General features: G+C 51.5%; 1 protein-coding gene across 1 annotated transcript in view; it reads right to left on the reverse strand.

The window, feature by feature from the left end:
• The window catches only part of NEK6 (NIMA related kinase 6), an 85,211-nt gene extending 71,691 nt beyond the window's left edge, over positions 1-13,520 (reverse strand). Inside the window, exon 1 of the mRNA XM_061154688.1 lies at positions 13,433-13,520. The gene's annotated coding sequence lies outside the window, so the exon portion shown is untranslated. The remainder of the gene's footprint in view (positions 1-13,432) is intronic.
• Between the last annotated feature and the right edge of the window lie 10,015 nt (positions 13,521-23,535).

Here is a 23,535-nt window from a genome sequence, read left to right on the forward strand (position 1 = left end):
AAATTACCCCTTGATTTGCAGTAAGAAAACCAAGGCCCCAGTGGGAAGCGACAAGCCAAGGAGACACGGTGAGCAAGAGGCAGAGGTGTGACTTGCATCTGGGTGTGTCTAACCTACCTTCTCCTGCCTCCTCCTCCGATCCTAAGAGTAGCCCCAGGGCTGGCTGGATCCTGGAGGAGAAGAGATGGAGCTGCAGCTTTAGGACAGCTCCCTGCCAAGAAGGGGGACTTCCCAGAGGCAGGAGCCTGCAGACAGCAGCCGCTGGGGTCCAGCTCCCTGCCCGTTCCACTCACACAAACTGGTGGGGGCAGTGTCCCAGCCAGGCAGTGACCCAGCCACCCAGCTGTGCCTGGGATTGTGTGCAGAGAAGTGGTTTGATGGGTCAGCTGGGCGTGGGTGCAAATCTACTTTCAAACCAAGTGGCTTACGGCTTTGTACTGATGGCTTTGTTCTCTGAATCTTTCAGTTATCCTCATCAGGAAAATGGGGGGAGCCTACCATTGTTGCAAAGGTTAACTAAGGCATCACAGATAAAGCACTTGGTCAGATCGCCAGTCCACAGTAGGTACTGAATACTAAGCATTAGTTAACTTTCCCGAGCCTCCCTCATTCATATTTTTTGGGGTGGCCAGACAGACGTCCTGAAGCTGCACCCCGCCACCCCCCACCCACCCCGATTCCAGGGCTGGGAACAGCATGGGTGCCCAGCCCCCTCTGATCTCCGGGGCACCACCTGCTTGGCGTTGTTCCCGAGGAAGCAGGTCAGCAACCTTATCATTTGATTTCTGACCCTTGTCACTCAGGAAGTTAGAGGGGATGGGTCTGTCAATGCAGGAACGTCCGGCAACGACATAAGGGATTACAGCAGGGAGGGGGGCATTTCCGAGGGGGCCCATGATCACGAAGTGTCCTTCTCGAGAGGCCCAGGGTGAGGAGGGAGGCCAGCAGGCCACCGGACAGCAGCCACATCCGGGGCCAGCAGTCTGCCAAAGGTACCTGTAGCAGAACTCTCCCTTCCAGTAAGACTGGCCGCAGTCCTGGGCCGAGATCCGACGCAGGGACCATGTTCTTTCTGAAAGGTTACAGTCCTCCCATCAGGGCCAGCTTCACAGGCAAATGGCCACGTCGTCGTATCTGGCCCTGTCCTCAGCAGGAAGCCCCTTGCTTGGGGTTTCAATGCTCTGTGTTCACTCTCTTGAAAGCCCACTTTATCTTTGAACTTGCATTTTCTAAGTGAAGTAATGCTGCACGTGCTGGGGGTGTGGAGCTTCAGCTTGGAGTGTTGGAGTGGTCCTGCCTTGCCCAGGGTCACAGCTGCCTGCTCCCACCCTCCCTCCCCCCAACCCCCAGTAACTTCTGACGTTCTCCACTCTTGACAGGGGCCTGGGTGCAGGCAGGCGGGAGATGGGGTCAGGCGCATCTCCTGCCAAGCCACAGGGCAGGGCCAGGGGCATCTGCTAGGATCTGTATTCGCTCTGTGAGGGTCCCTGTGCCCAAGGTATCGTGGCATTAAATAGCAAATTAAAAACATCACAACAGGTGGGGAGAGAGACTGAGAAGGGAAGGAAAAAGCTTTCTTCCTGCTTTCTGGATAAGGGGACCTACATTTTCATTTTGTACAGGGCCCCCAAATTACATAGCTGGCCCTGTCTTCCATTTACTTCCTTTTACTTCCATTTACTTCCTTCCTTACTTGGGCACACCCCTGGGCTTCGACAGAGCTAGAAGACACCGCTGCCAAGTCTAAGGCCATCACTGCCTAAGGAGCTTCTTAGAACAAGGCCCCCCACCCCTTATCCACCCTGCCTCCCGGTCTTGTCCTTTGAAGTCCCATCATTGGTCACTTATGGTTGTCTTGTGGACCAGGCCGGGGAGGTGATGATCAGCTAGATCGCAGGGCAGACCGCTGGCAGCATCGTCAGGCGCGGGGGGCCGGTCCAGCAGAGAGGCAGGGAGCGGGTGGAGGGAAGAGCTGGCATAGGCAGGCTGCCTCCCAAAGGCAGGGGCATGGGGTTGGCTCTGGGAGGCGGGAAGGGGCCCCTCATCTGTAAGGCAGGGACCCCTGACTCACCGCCTGGGGCTACTGGAGACTGAAGGGGCTCCCTTGCTGGAGGGGTGTCCCTGGCCAGTCGGCGTGGACAGCGCAGGGAGTGGGAACAGCACAGGCAGACCCTGAAGCAGGGCAGCCAGCAGTGAGCTCCCCAGCTGACTGCAAAGCCAACAGGGAAACAAAAACAAGGTGGAGGCCATATCCCGAGCCCCTACCGCATGCTAGGCTCCTGGCTGCAGTGGCCTAACCTTACCACTGGCCCCCTCCTGGGGCAGATATTTATTCCTGTGGTTTCTATTCCCACTTGACATCTTACAGACATCCCCTTCCTTTCTGCAGTTTGTAAAGTCCAGTTGGTACCGAGCCTGGGGTCAACCAGGTTTTTGTCGTCACGGCGAGAACGGAATTCACAGCAACTAAGAGCTCGGACCACACAGTTGGGCCACCCCCAGCTGCGTGCCCCTGGGGTGGATCTGACCTACCCTGGGCCTCAGTTTCTCATTTGTAACTTGGGGTTAATAAAAGTCCCATCCTGGAGGGGGTTGCTGTGAGGGGTAAGTGAGGTGATGTGAGTGCAGGACATAGCACACAGCAAAGTGCCATGGCCGGGAAACCCCAGATCACCCGATGAGAAGTCTGAGCATCGCACGTGCTTCTCGGGACCGGGCGAGTCTGCTCCCTCCTTCCTAGCATCTGCCACGACTCTGCTCGGAGACTGCTCTCTCCCCCCATTGTCATGTCACATCAGTCCATAAATATTTAAACAACATGTCATCAGATTATTATAACATATGATCTATAGCACTGATGTGCTGCAGTTCTGCGCATTTGGGCTTCGTTTTCAGAATATCGAGACATAAAATATTTATGTATTTAGCCAACCACGAGATCTCACATTCTGTCTCAGAACGCTGGGTGGTGGCAAGACGCTGAACTGAGACGTCACGTGTGAAGGGGATGCCTTGTTCTCACATCGGTTCCTGGGGCCTCTGGATTGTTTCTGGTTCATTCCGGGGACGTCATTGTGCGGCCTGTGAACGGTGGCTGACTAGGTTTATCATAGCAAGTGGAGGGCCAGGAATGAAAAAAAGCCCTGTAAGATGGACCTAGAGTTCAAATCCCTTGGATGCTCTCATGTTCCTTTCTGGATCTTCACAGGTCTGCACATAGTAGGTGCTCAGCAAATGTCCACTGGGATGTAAGTTAATTCACCTGCTGCCCACAGCACTGCCCAATGGGCTGGCACCCAGCAGGGATTCAGTTATAATTGCTCCCCTGTTTCATTCCCCACCCCCTGCAAGTGCCCAGCATCAGGCTTGGCCTGGAGTAGGATCCAGTGAATGTTGCTGGATGAATAGCAATTGAAGGAATAAATGCGTGACCAGATAAATCACTTAATTAGCTAATAAATGAATGAGGGATAATGACTCCCTGTCTGCTGGTCCGAATTATATTGTGTAAGACCCTCCTCCTGAGAAATAAAAGCTCTCCAATAACTCATAGTGGGTAGGCAAAGGGGTTTTTCTGGGTAATTAAATATCTCGATTGTTAACATTAGCACATCACAGTGACCATATGTCCCGGAATTTTCAGCACTGTGCAGTTTCAAAGATGCCACCCCCTAAGCCATGAGAGCATCCAGGAACTTCTCACACACCATCAACCAAACATCTTCTTGCAAACTGCCTCTTCTGTCCCCAAATGTCACTAAAATGCTTTTACAGACCACTGCCATCTTGGGTGTTTGGAAACAGTGGTCACGTGTCCAACCTATAGACGATCGACGTCTGATGTCCCAGGAGATCATAAAAATATTCGCAAATGAAAGTTGTTGGCTTAGAGTACAAGTATTTTCTTTGTGTGTTCTCCAAATGTCGTGCTGTCACCATCGAGAGCGGGCAGGCCCCACCTTTGTCCCCAGCCTCTGGCACAAAAACCCAGTCCTCATTTCCTCTTGGGCTGGCTGAGGAGGTTGGCATTTAAAACAAACACAAAAGGCCACTAAAATTCCTTGGGGAGACGAACAAAGGAAATGCACACACACTGAGTCAGGCACTCCAAGTCCACGCTTGAGATCGTGGTGTAACTAAATCCAGCCAGACTTGGCTGCACCCGCCAAACACATGGGGTGGGCTTCCAGTCTGTCTGCCATGTGGTGCCCAGTGGTCCTGCCATCTGGGCACCCACCCTGGTGGCCCACCAAGGCCACACCAAGCTAGGGAACGGTCTCCTTTTTCAACCCAGGATTCCTTGCTTTCTGGACGGGGGGCAGAATTGGAGCTCCTGTTCACTTGCTACACAGCAAATGTCTGTGCCTGAGGTGCTTGGGAGAGTTAATCTCTACCCCTTCCCCAAGCAGCCCCCAAAAGATATGCCTTCTAAAAAAATCAGTGTGCCTGACAGAAAACACAGCTTTAAGACAAGTTGCCCACCCAGTCCTACCCAAAGCCCCTCCTCTACAGACTACCAGCAGAATGGGAGCCACCTCTGCAGAAAAGGGGCAGAGGAAGGAGAACCACCCCCCCAACTCTGGGAGGGAACCTCTGTGTTTAGGTTCCTCCTTCTTGGAATAATCCAAGGACGAGTCTTTCTGTAAGAAACCTCTCTGCACAGGGAGGCTCTGTCACACACAACTCAGCCCTTTGCTGCCCACTGGGAGGAATGGGGGGGGGGGGGGGGCGGTCCCTAAAGTCAGTCAACTTTGCCACCAGCTCAGTAACTCCATATAAACATTCTTTTTGGGGGGGGCTGTGTGGGCTCTTCCTTGCAGTACACAAGCTCTCAAGTTGTGGGCTCTCGAGTGGGGGTATGCAGGCTCAGCTGCCCCATGGCATAAGATCCCACACCGCCAGGGATTGAACCCAAGCCCCCTGCACTGGAAGGCAGATTCTTAAGCTCTGCACCACCAGGGAAGTCCCTAAACATTCTTCGAGGATTCTGCCACTCACCCACTTAAAACTCTCCATTCATTCAACAAATGTTAACTGAGCACCTACTACTGCTAGGCACCGTGCTGGACACTGAGGTTTAGCTAAAGCCCACAGGCCAGGTCGTACCCTCATGGAGTCATGGTCCATACTGGGAGGCAGATCACAAACACAACAAATACACGATATCAGGGACAGGTAGGGTCCCTGAAAGAAAATAAAGCCAATCCAGGGAATGGGGAGTGAAGGACGTGGGATTAATTCTGACAGGGTGGGGATGGTGGGTCTCTTTGGAGAAGTGACTTTTTCAGTGTCCTGCTGAAGGCTAGGAGCAAGTCACAAGAATATTAGGAGGAAAAGGGTTTCATGAAGCCAGGACAGTAAGTGCAAAGGCCCTGAGGTAGGAGTTCGCTTGGCATGTTTGAGGAAGAGTAGGAAGGCTGTGTGGCTGGGGCAGAGTGAATGAGGGGGAGACTGGTGAAGAGTAAGGCTGCAGAAGTAGCAGGGGCCTCCTGCTCTTGCAATGAAGACCCAACCTCACAGATCCTGGGGGACTTGGCTCCGGGGGACCTCCTCTCCTACTATTTGTCTCTTGGTTCATACTATTCCTTTTAGCTGCCCAGAGGCCCTCTCCGATGCCCTGGGCCTGGCCACTAACTCACAGCCCACACAACCGGCACTTCCAGATGGCAGCCTTCAGACCTGGCCACATGACATAGGCTTCTCACAACACGAAGGCTGGTGGTGATTAGTACCACGTAGCCTGGCTTCTCTGTTTCTGTGTCGATCAAACGGGCATAGTGGTACCTGAGTCACAGAACCGCAGGAGGATGAAGTGAGTTAATCCACATAAAGGGTTACAACAGAATGTAGCATGTAGTGAGTGTCTGGGACAAAGGCTCTATTGAAGGGCTCACAGGCTGAGGAAGTGGCAGGAAGTTCCTGGCTTTGCACAGCCTGGGGTCTGCCCTCAACTCTGGACCCCAGTCAGGCTCCCAGCTCCCCGTCCCACGGCCACACCCACCCACTCACCCTTAGTTTTACCTGCCTTTTATCTCAGCCTTCTCAGGCCTCCAGGCCTGGACATCCTGCCTGGCAAACCTCATGTCTCTCTCAAGGCTGGGGAGCCCCTCCCTCCTGGAAGCTCCCCCTCGCCCCCGCCCACTTCCCCAGATAGTGAGTCCCAAAGGGTGCCTGCTGCAAACTGTTCACAAGCACCCACAATGGGGTCATGACGCAACTTCTGTCCCTACCCGGTGGTGAGAGGCCCAGGGGCGGGGCCGTTAGAGGGTCTCGATGCCAGCTCCCAGGGTTAACACTTGACCCAGAAAGTCAGGACATATTTCTTCAGTGAATGAGTGGACGGATGACCACACAGCAGCCAGCAAGGGCGTATCTGGTTAACAAAATGGAGTCCACTCAACCCACACAACACTGAGTGGTCTGTTTCCGTATTGAACTTTTCACCCTAGCCTGGGCCCAGGTGCCATGACCAGAGTCGTGGCCTGAAAGTTGAGAGAATGATCTGATTTCAGCCACAGAACCGCCACAGCCTGTGTGGGAGACCTTAGGCTGGTCGCAGCCTCTCTCTGGGCCTCATTCTCCCCATCTGTAAAATGAGAGGGTTTTAAGTTTTTACTTTTAAGCATCAGAAACTTTCCTTATAAAAATGTTTTTCCACATAAAATTAACCATCTGAAAATTAAAACTTAAGGGGCATTTAGTACATTCCTAATGTTGTGCAACCACAATCTCTACCTAGCTCCAAAGTACCTTCATCACCCCAAAAAGAAACCCAGTATCCATTAAACAGTTTCTCCCCATTCTCCCCCACACACCCCACACCACAATCTGCTTTCTGTCTCTAAGGATTTATAGATTCTGAATATTTCATATAAGAACCTTCTCTTATTAAAATGACCCCTGAGCAAAACCTCCTTATATAAAACAGGTTAAGACGAGTCGGGTTGCCCCCTCCCCCTTCAGAGAAGTGATATCCCTCATCCTTAGCGGCTTCTCAGGGGAAGCTCTGATCCCAAGACCTTCCCTTTCAGAATTCTAATCCTAAACTTGGATTTCTAAGGCAAATCACCCCAAACAGTGCCCCAGAATCAAGAGCCTTGCTCCTGGTGTTACTGGCCCATTTGCCAGATGAGAAAGTAGAGGCTGGGCCCATGTGAAGCCCCAGCCTGAGGCGACTGCTGTGGAGGTGCGGGATTCAGAGATCTCCAGAGCCCGCTGAGGCCCTTCCCTCCCCACAAACACCATGGCAGGGTCTCGGATGTGAAGAGCTGGACAAAGGCCCACAGAAGCCACCTCAGGAAGGTGGCCAGTCCCGAGAGATGAAATCTCTCCTCTCAGAGAAGACAATCCAGCTTGAGGGAACCCCAGGAGCTTAACTGAACTGAAGTGAAAGTTGCTCAGTCGTGTCCGACTCTTTGTGACCCCACGGACTATGCAATCTAAGGAATTCTCCGGGCCAGAATACTGGCGTGGGTAGCCTTTCCCTTCTCCAGGGGATCTTCCCAACCCAGGGTTTGAACCTAGGTCTCCTGCATTGCAGGCGGATTCTTTACCAGCTGAACCACAAGGGAAGCTTAAGAGGGGGCGCCAAACATGCACAGACTCCCTCAGCCCTCGCTGCGCAGACCCTCTGTGAGGACCCTGCCGGCAGAGAGGGCCACCTGCTCACTTCCAACCGAGAACAACCTGTCCCGGCCCAGGTCTATGACAGCTGCTCCGTCCGCACAGACCTCTGATGGGGCTGACACTGTGTAAATAATTAACAAAACATATGCCTCTCTTAATAACACACTGAGGCTGACACAGCTCTCCGGGCCTCCCAAGACCCTCCAACTCCAAGAGGACACACCAAAAACTTGTAAGGTTCACTTTCCTCGCCATGGTGGGACAGCAGAGGGGCGGTAGGTAGACAAGAAAGCAAAATACTGATTTCAAAATATTTCCCTGAGATGCCCAAGGCCACCCTGACATTTAAATCCTGTGTCTTTCCAAATTGTCACTGTCTCCCCCACGATCTATCTTGAGGGTCACGGTCAGAGAAAACTGCTTCAGCGGCACCTGCAGGGGGGCCCCCCGACAACCTCCCTTTCAGCCTTGTTTCAGGCCTCAAGATACAGGGGCACTGAAAATGTTTCTGACAAAGAGATGACCTTCCCGGCCCTGTGACCCTGGGAAGGTTCTTGGTAATTAAATAGTTCCTAGTCTCTCATTAAACACTTACGTGATGTTACCCACATGCCGTGCATATTGTACGCATTATTTTAGTTCTTCCCTCACATTTTATGAGGTCATAACACTATCCCTGTTTTCCGGATGAGGAAACTGAGGCCCCCAGAGGTGACTGACTTCACAAGTGGCAGGTCTGAGCCTCCCACCGCAGTCATTGACTGCCAAAGCTCACATTTTCAATGTGATTGTGAGTGAGTGCCCTCCTCTCCCTGGGCCTCAGCTTCCATTCTGTAAAATGGGCACACAGGTCTTCTCTGGATGGCAAGCCTACTGAATTCTTCATGTGCAGCCTGGACTGATGACAGCCAAGTTTATAAAGTAACAGTGTCCCCATGCAGGGCTTCCCTTGTGGCTCAGCTGGTAAAGAATCTGCCTGCAATGGGGGAGACCTGGGTTCAATCCCTGGGTTGGGAAGATCCCCTGGCCTGGAGAATTCCATGGACCATATAGTCCATGGAGTCGCAAAGAGTCAGACACGACTGAGGCAGGTCTCTTCCCAACAATCCCCAGTTTCCAAGACTTTGAGGACAACCAGGAACCAGAGAGGGACTAAACACTAGTGGCCTCAACTACAACTCAGGGGCCTCGAGAAGTTCTCCTTAAATGAGCACCGTCCCTTCCCCCAGACCAATTCTGAAGTGTGAGGGTTAAACAACTCCAAGGAAACACAGGGTCTGCAGGCTCTCAATGGCCGCCTCCCTCCCCCTTCCCTTGTCAAATTCCTTCACACTCTATGGAATTCCTACATAAAGCCCCTTTTTCTTTTCTGTGAGGTCACCATCACGCAGATGTCTAAGAGAGAGAAAGACCAGCTCCACGCGGATCAAGGCCGTTGGAACTGAATGCCTTTCAGATCCCAGCTGGCCACCTTTCAATTCGTCAGGCCTGTCACTCGCCCCCCACCGCACCCTCCACACAGAGCCAGCTACAGCGCCGAGTCGGTTTGGGGTGCAGTGATCCTGCTGTAGACGCCAAGAAGGCGTGGCTCGGAGACCCGGCCTTTGCCACCAGACCACCGGAGAAGCGGTCTGTGGAAAAATCCAGAACTGGAGACAACGGCAGAGGCTGTGTATGAGGGTCTGTTTTCACACAAGCAAGTCTTGTTAGAGGGACAGATGTCAAAACGCTAGATCACTCTGCAAGTCCAAGTTCCCAAACTGAACGTCACAGGAAATTACACCACCAACCGATTTGCCCCAGTGTCAGCTTCTGTCTGGATGTCAAGTCAGAGGAGGACGTAGGCTTAATTCAGTTTGGGCCAAAGGAGGGGACTGTGTGGATGTCACCCACATGAGGCAGGGCTGGATGAAGCCATTGGCCTGATTTTTTCCTTTTTAAACTAACATTTTCCCAAAGACTATCTTGTCACTACCCAAGAGTCAGAAGTGAGAAAATGGCCAAGTACCAAAAAGTCACTAAGGGTCTTTGGCCAAGCTGGGCCATCCATCGCCCCGCTCACTTCAAACCAATTTCACAAACACTCAGACAACCCCTCATTCCACAAGCACCCTCTCCCCAGAGCTCCAAGTTCTGACCACCATCCGAAGCAACGGTCAAGGCAAGACCCGTGGCATGGGCAAAACCGCTTCCTAAGAATGACATCAGCAAAAAAAAAAAGAGAGAGAGAGATAAAAATGTAGAAAGAAGGACTATTTTTACCTCCCTAAATCACAGGCCAGACGGGAGAGAAATCCACCATGCCAGAAATGTGCGGCTGGGCCTTCACACAAGATCTATTATTTCACACCTTAAATTAACGCATCTCAAGGCAATTTGCAAATGTTCATCAATTTGCAGAACACACTCAGAAGGGAGAGAGATACCTTTTCCTTTCAATACCAAAGGACACGCACAGGAGCAACCCACACCCCAAACCACACAGATCTCTGCACACAGCATTCCATTCTAGTACACTGTCGTATAAACCGTGATGTAAACTGGAAATGAAGTGGGAAGAGAGACAGACACGGACTGAAATGGCAAGTGACAAGAAGCCTACGTAGAAATGATGCTGTTGTCGGATATTCAGAATTGAGGGTCAGGCCCCGCAGAGGTAACTCGCCATCACCAGCGGTCAGCATGCCAGGCTCTTCCTGAGGGCAGTGTCCTAGCTTGCTTCCTCCCCACACAAGACTGGAGGTGCCAACCCATATTTAATCTCGGATGACTCACCAGGGCCCTCCACTCTCCACCCTCCAGCTCGCTGGCTTGGTCAGACCCGAGAAGGGGAAGGGAATACTCTTCTCTTTTTGACAATTGTTTTGACACTTCTGTTCTGAAACCAATTTTTGGCACTTCGAGAGGAAAGAAGAAATGTGAACTGTGGCCCTTTCTATCTGATAGCACTGGCCCTGGGTGTTGGTCACCTGCACCAGAGGGGCCGGAAGGGAGGAGCAAGGCTGGCAATTCCCTCAGGAAGACTTCTCCCAGGAGTCTGGAGCCCAGCAAGCAACCACAGCAGGACAAAGGCAGACAGACCTGGTTTAAAATTAAGAACCTCAACTCTGCAATCAGAGATGTGGGTTTGGATCCTGACTTTGCCATTTGCCAGTCAATGACCTTGCCCAAGTTACTTAACCTCCATCTTCCTCTCTGTAGGATCAGAATAACAACCCCAAACCTTTACACTGCACCAGACACGTGGTACACAGCCACTGTGACTTTCCAGGTTCAGTGGGAAGATGAAGGGCTCTGCTCAGTCAAGCTTGGGTTCAAATTCAAGGTCAACAGCATATCAGCATGGAATCTTCTGTAAGCTGTTTAATCTCTCTCTCCCTAATGCCCTCATCTGTAAAATAGGCATCATTGATTGTTCCCATTTCATGGTGTTGGTGAGTGGACTGAACGAAATAAGGCACTTAAAGCTTTTAGTACCATGCTCAGCACATGGAATACCCTTAACAAACAGTGGCCATTAGCCATAGTGCATAACTTCCATAAAATTATGCACATCATTTCACCACTGAGCCTCAGTTTTCTCATCTGTAAAATGGAGATAATAACCCCTACCTCACAGTGAAAACTAAGTGTATGTACGCAAAAGCACTCAGTACCTGGTCCAGTGGAAACAGGATGGGCTTGAAATCAGGCAGGGGACAGGATTCTGCCTCTACCTCCTCTGTGGTCCCAGGACATGGTTTGAGCTCTCAGAGCCTTAATTTCCTTGTGCATTTAAAGCCATAACTGTCTCCACAGCCTAACTTGTGGAAGGATTACGGTGCCCAGAACGGTGTCCAGCACACAGTGGGTGCTTCATAAATGTGACTTCCCTTCCCCTGCTTTCTTGTTCGAAGCCTCCAGAAGTGCCATTTGGCAATGGCAGGAGCTCTGTTTCTTCAAACCTGAGCGGCCCTCTACCCACATCAACCTGGGCTGCTGAGACTTTATTTTGTGGAGGTAGAAACTACTTTTTAGTCATTTCCGAAGCAGACGGGACGGCAGAGGCTGACAAACCACAGGGACCATTTTAAATCCTGGGCCTTTCTTCTGGGAAGTTAGGCAAGAACCTTCCCAAATGTTTGCCCGTGGGGCTCTCTGCCAGCGAGTGACTCATCCACAGCTCCCCACAGGCATATTTTATTTGGGGGTGGGGGATCAGGGGAGGGCCTGGCCTTGCTGGGGGAAGGGGAGGCCGCTTTTCCAGCACACCCAGAGGTGGGTTTTGTTTTTCACTTTTTAGAACAAAAAAGAAAAAGAATGTGGGTCGTTTTTGTTTCCTTCCAGGTTTTGTTTGCTGAAAGAAGACGTCCAAAGTTCACTTGGTAAGCTGCTGCGTGGGGAACAGGCACTTTCGGCCGGCTCTGCATCCCTTTCAATGAAATTCTTCTTCCATTAACGCCACGGCTTTTAAATGTGCCTCCAAGGTTCGCCTGCGCACACACTGAGCTCCTAAGACGACATGTTCCCCTCAGAAAGGCAAGCCGAATTTTGACACTCCAGAGGAACTAGGGAGCTCCAGGTTTTAAACTTTGCCTTAAAGCAGTTAAGACTTTCGACTGCAGAGATTTTTCAACATTTATAAAGCACACACACAAAAAACCTGTCAATCAGAACTTCAAGGACAGATCTCAGAAGACTGTGTCCCAAGCCTGCTCTGATCAATTTGTCACCATCTGAGGGGCTCCCTCCTGGAGCCCAGGCTCCATGCAAATAAATTAGATGAAGATCTATCTACTTAGCAAGGCAGGCAGAGAGAGACCCCCACATACACAGACAAGTATCCCGGGACCCCTGGTCTCCCCGCTGGTCTCCCCAGGGTCAGCTGCACCCCAGGCCTGGGGAAAGGGTTAAAATGCACCAGGGCCAGAGAGGGGCCAGAATAAAGCCAGGGGACCCAGAAAAGTATTTAGGAAAATTGAACACAAGTCCTCCAGGGCCAGGCCAAGAGTCTCCAGCTCCGTCTGGAGCCCCATGGAGGGTCCTGCCAGTGGCCCTGCCCAGGCCGGGCTGGGCTGTGACGTATGACCCCTTCCTCTCATTTACCAGCGATGGCCCAGCACCCACGGGGCGCCCAGGCCAGGCATACTTCTCTCCATGGGTTCCCTGGCATGGGAGCCAGCGGCGGGCACATCAGGGCGGTAGGCCTGGTGGGCGCAAAGGGGGCCTCGGCCTCTACAGCAAACACACTCACACACTCCTGTATACAAGTTACACCCTCACATCCACACATGCACGCTTTTGTCCTCAAAGGCTCATAAACACGCACACAAATCACTTGCGAACACTCACACGTGTGCGCGCACGCACATAGCCCCCAGAATCCACACATTCTCGGTCACAAAAAATGAGATCTCACATGAAGCGCCTGGCACATAGTAAACACTCAATAAATGGGTTAAGTGGGAGCCTGGCCCGCTTGCCCCGCACTCACTCACACCAAACCCCACGACCCCGACGCTCCGCGGTGCACAGGCACCAACTCGGCCACAGGCACGCGCACACTCCCGCGAACACACCCGGAGTGGCACAGGGACACGCCGCCCACGCGCGCTCGGACGCACGGCCCGGGACACACTCAAGACTCGCACGCTCACGCTCGCCCCGACCTCCCGCGTGCACACCCGCCCGCTCTCCCCCGCGGAGCCTCGGGCGCGCGGGCGGGCACGCGCACCTCCCTCGGCCCGTGTGGGTGACGGCCCTGCGGCCCGGCCCCCGCCCCTTCCCCGACCCGATCCGGCTGGGCCTCGGGCCCCAGGCCACTCACCGGCTCGCGGGCGGGCTGGGCTGCTGGCGGGAGGACCGGCGCGCGGACCGGCGGGCGGCCGGCGGGAGCGGTGGGTCCCACACGAGTTGGCGGCGCCGCGGCCGCAGGCTCGTCCGCTGGGTTCCGCCGCCTCCTGCGCGGGCCCGCGCGCGCGCTCCCGCCCCTCCCCGCCGCGGGCCCGCGCCGCCCCCTGCGCTCGTGCGCGCTGCCGCCACGCAGGCTTGGGGGCGCGCCGGGCGGCGCCCTCTCCACGGCAGGGTTAGCCTAGGAGCCCCTCCCCATTTCAAAGCTGGGGAAACTGAGGCCCAGACTCTCACTGTGAGTCGGGCCCAGCGTCTCCCCTTCTTCTCAGACTCTAGACACTTAGGGTTAGGGTCCGCAGTCAGTCAGCCCGGTGGACCCTCCCATGCATCTTTGGGTACCCACCACTTAACATTGGTCAGTCACAGCCCAGGTCCTATTGAAACTGGCTAATCAACAAGCACTTATTTCACGCCTGCTGAACGCGGGCACTGAAGGAGGCTCCAAGGGTATCTCCAAGTGGTGACTACGCCGCTCTCTGCCCTCAGAGGGCCAAGGTCTCCTCATCTGTAGCTCCCCACTTCCTGTGGACCCCAAGACCAGTAAAGGTCAGTATGCAAAGATTTCTGGAAGAAGAGAGACGCTATTAATGAATGCCTAACACTCCCTCTGAGGAGACAAGAGTCCACCTGGGGGCCCAAGGGCAGCAGCTCAGTTCCCTGCTTCACTTCCTTGGAGGACCCCACCCCACAAAGTTGGCCCAAACAGTTCCTGTTTCCACACTCTGGGCTTTTCCTCCACATGCAAAACTGTGCTGTGTCCCCCAGGAGGGCAGGAACCAAGGCCTGAAACTGGCTGCCTGCCAGCTGCCCAGCTTGGTCGCTGTGCTGGACACCAGGGGATGCCCACTGGGCCTGTTTGCCCAGTGAGTGAGCATGTTTCAACTGGCTGGAATCTCTGACAACAACTGAACACCCACTGTGTGCTGGACTGAGGGCTGCACACTCTGCCAGCCTGGTGCTGTTCAGTCCCACAACCATTATTTGAAGGAGGCTTTGTGCTGCTTTCATGCCCATTTTACAGATGGGGTAAATGAGGCCTGGAACTGAAGCTTACGTGTGTGTGTCCAATCGTGTCCGACTCTGTGACCCCGTGGACTGTAGCCCACCAGGCTCTTCTATCCATGGGATTCTCCAGGCAAGAATACCAGAGTGGGTTGCCTCTTCCTACTCTAGGAGATCTTCCTCACCCAGGGATCACACCTATGCTTCTTGTGTCTCCTGCATTGGCTCTGCCACTGAGCCACCTGGGAAATCAGAACTGAAGCTGAGAGAAGCAAATTCCCTTGTCCATAGTCACCCAGCTGATAAGTGGTTGAGCTGGAAACTGGACTGTAGACGGTCTGAGTCCAGTGTCTGCGTGCCCAATCTAGCAACATACCTCAGTGCTGCTGATACTAGAAGGGACAGCAGTCAGTCCGGTCCAGAGGAACCAGCCCTTCCACAAGCCGACACCGATCTACAAATTGGTTAGCCGTTAGCTGGGGATCTGTCTACAGCCTTACCTCACATGATATACTTCACAATAAGTGTCAGGTAGATTAAAGAGTTAAATATAAAAAATAAATGTTGCATAAAACAGTAGAAAGTATTAGAAGTTCTGAGACAATATATGGCAGTCTTACTAGTAGGTGAGTGATATTGGCTATATTTGTGCAGCAAATATTCATTCATTCACTCAACACATATCTCCCAGTGCCTTCTATGGCTCAGATGCTATTCTAGGCACTGGGATACTATGATAAAGAAAATATAACCCGGACTGTCATGGGGCTTCAACCTAGGGGTGAAGGGTAGGGAAGAAAGAAAAGTGTCTGGCATGGCAAGGAAAATAGGTTTGGTGGAAAAAATAAAGCAGGGAAGAGGGAGGAGAGCCCCCCAGGGGTGCTTTCTCATAGAGAGTGCTGGGAGAAGGCCTCTCTGATGAGGTGACGTTTGAATGGAGGTTTGTATGAAGGAGTGAGGAAAATGGTCTTCTGTGTGTAGGACAGGCCCCATATTCCAAGGACCTGAAGGGTCATGCTAGTAAGCTATGGAGCAAGAACCTGAAATTCCTCTTTGAAGGAAACTGATAGCAGCACCAGACCACTGAGAAAAGAAGCTCTGAGGGGACTTCCCTGGTGGTCCAGTGGTCAAGAATCCACCTTTAAATGCCGGGACACAGATTTGATCTCTGGTCCTGGAACTGAGATCCTGCATTCAGCTGAGTCCAGGCACTACTGAGCCCACACACCACAGTGAGGATCCCATGGGCTGCAACCAAGACCAGATGCAGCCCAAAAAAAAAAAAAAAAAGTCTTATTAAAAAGAAAAAGAAGCACCCCACACATAATCTGTGTAAGAATCTATCATTTGTAAAGTCTGTTCCCTACCTCACAGAGCCCCTGTAACAGATACTTCCAATGTCCTCTTTTGCCAGTTAGGAAACTGAGGCTCAGAGAGGTCAAGACATGGGCCCATAGGTCACACAGCCAGCCGCCAGCAGCAGAGATAGGTCTGGCTGCAGGCCAGCTGTTGGCTGCTGCTGAGTGTTAGGAGACTGAAGAAGTCCTTCACTGCCTTCCCTCCATCTGGGCATATCATTCAGGAACCGGAGGGGCTGGGGCATTGCTGTAGGCTTCCAGAGACAGGAGGATGCAGCAGCAGGACTTGGGGGCAGGGAGGGGAGTCATCGCCACCCGGTTTTCCTGTCCTTCCTCTTCCTTACCTCCTACTTCCTTCCCTCTGGCCTGGACCCAGGCCCTGGTGACATGCTCGGGGGGAAATCGGGTTAAACTCTGCCCAGAGACCCTGAAAATGCCCTGCCTCAGCCTCATTACCCCAGACACGGCAGAGATTGGTAGAAAGGGTACAGTGCAGCCGGAGCCCCACTCGACTTTTGTTTTTAATGCAAAGGATTTTTCTGCAAGTCCCCAGATGAGTCACCATGAAGAGGTGCTTTGCAAAACGACTCCCAGAATTAGAATCAACGTCTCCCCACACACGGTGCCTGACACTTCCTCCCACGGCATTTGTGAATCCGGCTCTCTGTTCACCCTAAAGGGTTTCAGGATTAAGCCCATGTCGTTTCATTATCTCTTGGCGTTAGGGGAAGAGAAACTATTCTTGCTGGGCACCTTCTCCATCCTTCTCTGCATCCTCCCTGTATCCCTTGAGGCAAGGGGTGGGGAGGGTAGGGGTGGCGGGGGTCAGGATTTGTGCTTTACAGATAAAGCAGCTGAAGCTCAGAGTAGAAAGTCTAAGGTGGTTTGGACCCAGCCCAGATGGATTCTGGGTTTACCCAAAGCTTATACCGTTGTCATTATTTTGGGAGAATGGTAGTCGGGGAAGAGGGAGCCATAACGTACTAGGATCAGACCACCTTCTTTGAAGGCCCTTTGTCCAAAGTGTTCTATTGCCAGCTTCCCAGTGGTGGACATTTGTGGGGGATGGTCTGGGTTTACCCAGAAACTCTTCTTTATACTTGCTGTCCTCTGAGAATGTGATTATTAATAGCACACCTTTTCACTTCAGAAGTGTCTTGGTTTAGATGATAAACTTCAGGGTCACCTTGGTTACTTGCAAAGGTCACTGCTTTGCAGGGATTCAGACTGTACCTTATGAAATTGGGGCCGCTTCTTTGCCGGGTTTCTCCTCACCTCCTGACGTCTGTGTGTCTGACCAAGATGTTTCACAAGCGTTTACGGGGATTTTCAAGAGCAGCAAACCCCAGCTAGCTGGCTGGCGAGGGAGTCGGGACTAGAGTGAAGGCTCCGTCCCACCCCAGCCCTGCCCTTCACTCCCTGTGTGACCCAATGTCAGTTTCTTGATTGGACAAATGCGACCTTGACCTTCTAGGATTTCCCGTTGCTCAGCGCAAGCTGGGAAACCAATCGGACCTTTTGGTAAGGACCGGGAATGCAGGAAGCATCACACCCCTCCTTGACATTGTATGGCTCACTTTTGAAAATAGCAAACCTTTACAACAATGTTTTGTTGCACCAGTTTTATAAACATTTACAGTGCAAGACACGTTATTTTTCAGAGACAAAGGTTAATTTCTAAGGTTCTTGTTTGTTTTAGCAGCATTTGATGGGGGATCTTTTACATTCATTTCTAATAGATAAAAAATAAACCAGATTGCAAATCGTGTTTTCTTTTTTTTTTTTTAAAGCAAATCATGTACCAGGTTTTTGGTCTAAATTGTGTAGAATAAGTTAAACTTGAATTGCTTTTTATTAACCCATATGAATGTATTCCTATAAGCATAGTTATGTTGAAATAGTTTTAAAAAGCAAAAAAAAATGGCAAAATAACAAACTTTATTTTTAGCTAGTGGAATTTTTAAATATTTATTTATTTAATTGAATATGTAATACTTGCCCACAGTTCAAAGTTCAGAGGTGCAGAAAAAACGGTGGAAGGTCTCTAGCCTAGTCCCCAGTTATCTCCTTTTCCCTAGAGGGAACAAGTGTTGCCAAACACACTCTGTTCCCCAACACTGTGTGGGTGTGTATGTATACATGTGTGTCTGTATTTTTTCTTCTCTTCGTTTTCACACAAGTGATAGCATCTGATCTACAGTGCTATACCCCTTGTATTTCCTTCAATTTTTGGAGGCTAACTTCCTATCATTCCACAAAGAGCTATTTCCTTTTTTATGACTGCGTAGTATTTTAAAATATTTTCATTTAATCCACATTTAGCCGGCAGCTGCTCTGTGTACTGTTCTAAACACACTCCCATGGGCTCTGCCCTCATGAATTTACAGTCTGATTTGGGAATAAGAAAAACAGAAAACATTTGGAGGGGCTTAGAAGGGCCATTTCTCCAGTGGACCCAAGTTCATTTCTGAGGCTTGGCTTTGGGGGCTAATTTTTTCTGTTGTTATTATTCTCAGCTCCAGAGATATGTTGGGTCAATGAAAGAGCCCAGACATGGGTTCTTCTGATAGTGAAAACTCAGTTGTGCAAGTTCAGGCAACCCATGTCTTCATTCTAGGCCTCAGTTTGCTTATCTGTAAGGTGGGGGCAGTTAGCTTCTGTCACGGGATGACAGTGGTCACATGAAATTGTATTTCTGAAAATGCTTGTGGAATTCAGTGCTGTTCCCCCTGGGCTGGAGGATCTTGGGAGGCTAAGATGAGCTTCTAAGGAACCATACAGCAAGTGTAGGGTGTCAGGGCTCTTCTGCCTGTTGCTGTCTTGTAAGCTTTTCATGCTTTTCAGCTTAGCTGATCCTGTGATAGGCCCTGCTAAAGGTTCTCTCCTCCAGCCTTTGGCAGCCTTAGTCGCCAACTTTGAGTCTGCTAGAGGCTTAACATGGTACACCCTACACTCAGGAGGCCCCGGGATGTGGGAACAATACAAGTTAACTGTCATCCTTAAGATGGGCGAGGCTGGGGGTGTCCTTTTGATAACCCTAACCCTGTCATTTCAACTCTCACTTTACAGATGGGACTGGTTCAAGGCCATGCAGCCATATAATAAGAGGCAGAGATGCACTTGATGATGTTACTACATCCCTGTACCTCCCTGCAGCTCCCGCCACCGACCTCCAGTGATTGGCATTTCAATGAACAGATTAAAATCCTGACTTATAATGATCACCAAAAACTGTGCCTTTCGTGTGTGGTCTCTTAACTGACCTCGCCAACTACACTTTGAGCTAGTGATGCCCATTTGCCCACTTTGCAGATGAGGAAGCACCCTCAGAGACTGTTGATATTAATATAACAAGGGAGTGGGTGCTCTGTCAGTCCCTACCACTGTGCACCTATATAAAAGGTTTGGCATTTGTGGCTGCCTAGAGGCATCAGACGTGGAGCGGGGGAACCCTGGAAATGTCATTTTGGCCTCTGAAGGATTTTCATAAGCTCACAAAACACTGGGACTTGGCTTTCTGGTTGCTTGTTCCTCCTGATACTGAGCTGAGTGATTCTCTGGCTGTGACTTCTTTTCTCTCTTCCCTGGGGGGGAGGTGGGGGGGCAGTGGTGATGGATTTGCCTACAGGTGCCCAGAGCCTGGCACAAGAAAGCCTGAAGGTTCGTGGCGTGACAGGAAGTTCCTGCATGCCCAGGACGGTTCTGGGCTATGCCTATTGTCCTGGCATCAATGGTAGTGGCCCCTTTCACTCTCAGAAGTGTCCTGGATTGGACGATAAATGATATGATCACCCTGTTGTTCAGCTGAAATAAAACAATAACTTACCAGGTAAATAAATAGCTGATCATCTCAGTCGGGCACTGAGCCATGCCCTGGTGTAGTCTGTCATATTGGTGTCAATGTCCCAAGTGAGAAAGTTTACAGATGAGAAAATTAACATGGGGAAGTTAACCAGTTTGTCTAAAACACAGTTTAAGGGGACATCTAATGGGTCCAGAGTTCTGCTTTGAACTGAGTCAGCAGGGTCTCATGCTGGCCATATTTCTCCCTGAAGCATCCAAGTGTCCACTTGACTTTGGGGGCCCAGTTGCCCCTCTCTGAAACTCCTGGGATATAGGGCTAAGGTAAGTCTCCTCTGGGCCTGAGGGCTCCCCTGACCCACTCAGGGCTGGCTGTCCTCAGAGCAGATGGAAGCAAGGGAACCTCTGGATTTAGGGCTGATAACACCATCTATCCATTGACCCCAAATCCTCTCTGTGAGGGAAGCTTTGAAGGAGGACATGGGCATTTGGTTGCTGGGTTTCCCAGCCCTGCCCCCGGCTTGCTGGGAATGGGTGTAATTTTTCCAGGCATCAGGACCTGCCAGGATTGTCTCGGGGGGCATGGAGAGGAGGGACCAGATGGAGACTGGAGGCTGGCAGAACAGGAGTGGGAGTGAAGAGGCAGAGGGGAGGGGCGGGAATCAGGAAAGGCTGGTTTAAGTTTCTCTGGGGAGCGGCTTGCACTGCCACTCCCTACCCCCAGCCCCAAAGCAGCCCTCTGAGCCAGGAGTCGGGGCAGAGAAGCTCTAACCCATCCTTAGGAAAGAAAATCCATTTTTCCTCATTCAGGGACCTTTTGAGGGACTTGGTCTGGAATGGCCATTGCTCTTTTAGGGTGATTTCCCCCATGCCAAGATGTATGGGTCGAGAGGTGCACCAGAGGCGAGGCAGTAAGTTCTGGGGAGCTCCAGAGCCCCTGAAGAAAGAGGCACGTTTGGGCGCTGCTCGGCTCAAAGCTGCCGACTTTGGGTTCTGAGCCGGAGTTGCTCTGGCCGACCTGAGCTAGGCAGCCATTTTGACCTCACACATTCTGCCTACAGCCAGTTGCCAAATACCACAACCCAACTGTGCAATCAGCCCCCCAGAACTGGGCTGGGGCCAAGACCCTTGGCAGAAACCCAGCCTTGGAGCCAATCAGACCAGGTTTCAGAGTCTGGTTTGCCGCCTCCAAGCAGCGCAGCCCTGAACAAGCCACCTCACCAACCAGAGCCTCAGTTTCCTCATGGAGAAAGTTCCTCACCAGATTATGATGAGATGAAGAAACCAAGCTGGCTCCTGGCTGAAAAGAATATTAGTATCAACTGTTTGTCAGGCTCAGAAACTAGCACTTTACCTTTTACAATTGTCATTTCTTTTAATAATTCCAGCAAACCTGCGAGGTGGGTGCCAGGGTTACTTTTCTTTGAAAGTGAAAGTTACTCAGTCGTGTCTGACTCTTTGCAACCCCATGGACTATACAGTCCGTGGAATTCTCTTGGCCAGAATACTGGAGTGGGTAACCTTTCCCTTCTCCAGGCGATCTTCCCAACCCAGTGATCGAACCTAGGTCTCCAGAATTGCAGGCCGATTCTTTACCAGCTGAGCCACAAGGGAAGCCCAAGAATACTGGAGTATGCTGTCTATCCCTTCTCCAGCAGATCTTCCTGACTCAGGAATCAAACCGGGCTCTCCTGCATTGCAGGCGGTTTCTTTATCAACTGAGCTACCAGGGAAGCCCATATAGCCAGCTATTCGCTTTGGTTTCTCTGTCTGACAAAACAGGCTCAGAGAGGTCATTGACTTGCTCAAGGTCACACAGTGGGGAAATAGAGAGGCTGTAATTTATAAGTGATAGGCAGAAACGTTTTGCTGGCACAGCTATTAATAGCTCCAGGGTCTCATCTGTAACATAAGCATAATGATACCATGAGTCACTTCCTACTTCCGGCAAATCCCATACTTATATGCTTTTACTAGAAAAAAGTAAAATCTGTAATGCTGCGTTTGCCAATTTCAATGGTGTAAAGCACTCCAGGCACGGCTAATTTAAACCTATCAACAACTCCCTGCAATTCCCAAATATTTAACAACCTGCTCTCATTTAACAGTTAGCTCTCACCAGCCCATGCAAACTGGCTCTCATACATCACTGGGTTCCATTATCCTGCACTTAGGGCCCGTCAAGGGTAGCCCTAGTCTCAGTGCTTTAAGGTTCCATTTTCCTTCGCTGGGAAAGAAGGGCAGCAACTGATCTGTATTGAGTGCCTACTGTGTGCCAGGAACTTTGCCACTGCGTCTGAACCTAGAACCCCATTTAATCTTTACAACAACCTTTCAATGAAGGTATTATGATACCCATTTTATAGGTGAGAAAACTGAGGCTCAAAAAGGTAGCATCCACTGGCCAAGGTCACCCAGAGAATAAATGGCAGAGTCAGGATTCAAAGTCAGTCTGCCTGACAAGACTCCACCTAAGCAGACTGTGTCTTGGGGGCTCTGGGTCTGACATGAGCAAGTCCTGGCTCTTTCTGGGCCTCAGTTTCCCCATCTGTAAGAAGGAGCTGGACAAGTCAATTTCTAACCATCCTTTCTGGACTGAGTCGTCATTTTGAGAGTCCAAGAATATAGTGGGATGGAGGTGGGGACTTAACATCAATGGAATGAATAAATACCTAAAGGGAAGAGTTTTGCTGGCTGATGGGCGATGGTGCACAAGAAGCGCGTATTTCCAGCTGTGCCTGGAACACACACACTTGGAGTCGGTGCGGTGCTACAGAATCAGCCTGGATCTGAACTCCAGCACCTCCACTTGCTGGCTGTGTGACCACGGACTAGTAGCTCCGCCTCTCTGGTTGGTCCCGCAAGTAGTCTTCCCCATTGTTCTGGAAGCCTAAGGGACAATGAAGGGTCCCTGATGTGGAAAACTTTGCACCAGTAGATGTGGCAAAGTCCCTGTACCTTTACAAACTCTCACAACTTCCTTTCTTTTCTGGCCCTCATCTCCCCAAGTGGACTGAGCAAAAGCCAAGCCTCTTTTCTCCCTGGCCTGGAAGCCTAGAGCAGCTGAAAGGGGATGGGAAGCCCTGAGGTTTCTCTTTGCAGTGAAGGCAGAAGCCAAGACCACCACCCCCTCCCCCCAACCCGTCTGGGCCCACCTCCCTCTGGCTTGCACCGGCTGGTTGCTCTTCTCAGATTTCTGAAAGCCTGTGCTCCCAGAGGAGGCATTAAGGATGGTGGAATGCAGACCCGGGTGTGCAGAGAAGCAGTCTGGGGGAGAGCCCCCCCCTCAACCCCGCCAGCTGCGTCCCAGCCCAGCCCCCACCAGAGAGGAAGAGAAAGGAAGCGGAAAGGACAGCAATCCAGCCGGCTCTCGGAGTTCAGGATTCTTGTGTGGGGAGGGGTGGGAGAGTCAGGAGGACTCAGATCACTTGCAGGGCAGGCAGGCATGGGTGAGTCTGGGGGTTTGCAAGGACCGTGGCCAGGGACCCGGTGCCAGGGCGCTGTTGCTGAAGAGGGAAGGAGAAGGATATGCATTGAGCAGTGAGTGTTTTCTGAGCATCATAAAGCTCTTTACCTGCAGAGCCCAGCTGTAACCGGGTTTTCCTGCCCGCAACCCAAGAGCAGGCTCAGCAGGGAGTCATGTCCAAGAAGAAAACAAAGCAATCAACCAGCAAGCAAATGCATAAGATTAAAAAAAAAATCATCCAGCCCAAATCCACCAATTCCCAAATTGCTGCAAAGTGGAGCAGCTCTTTATTGAAGTTCTTCTAGAACACTGGCAAGGGGAGCTAAACACAGGCTAGTCAGCACAGCCTGCAGAAAAATGTCCTAAAGCCAGCTTGAGACCTGACGCCCTCTT

The sequence above is a fragment of the Dama dama genome, chromosome 11 (genome assembly GCF_033118175.1).
Source record: "Dama dama isolate Ldn47 chromosome 11, ASM3311817v1, whole genome shotgun sequence".
NCBI lineage: Eukaryota > Metazoa > Chordata > Mammalia > Artiodactyla > Cervidae > Dama > Dama dama.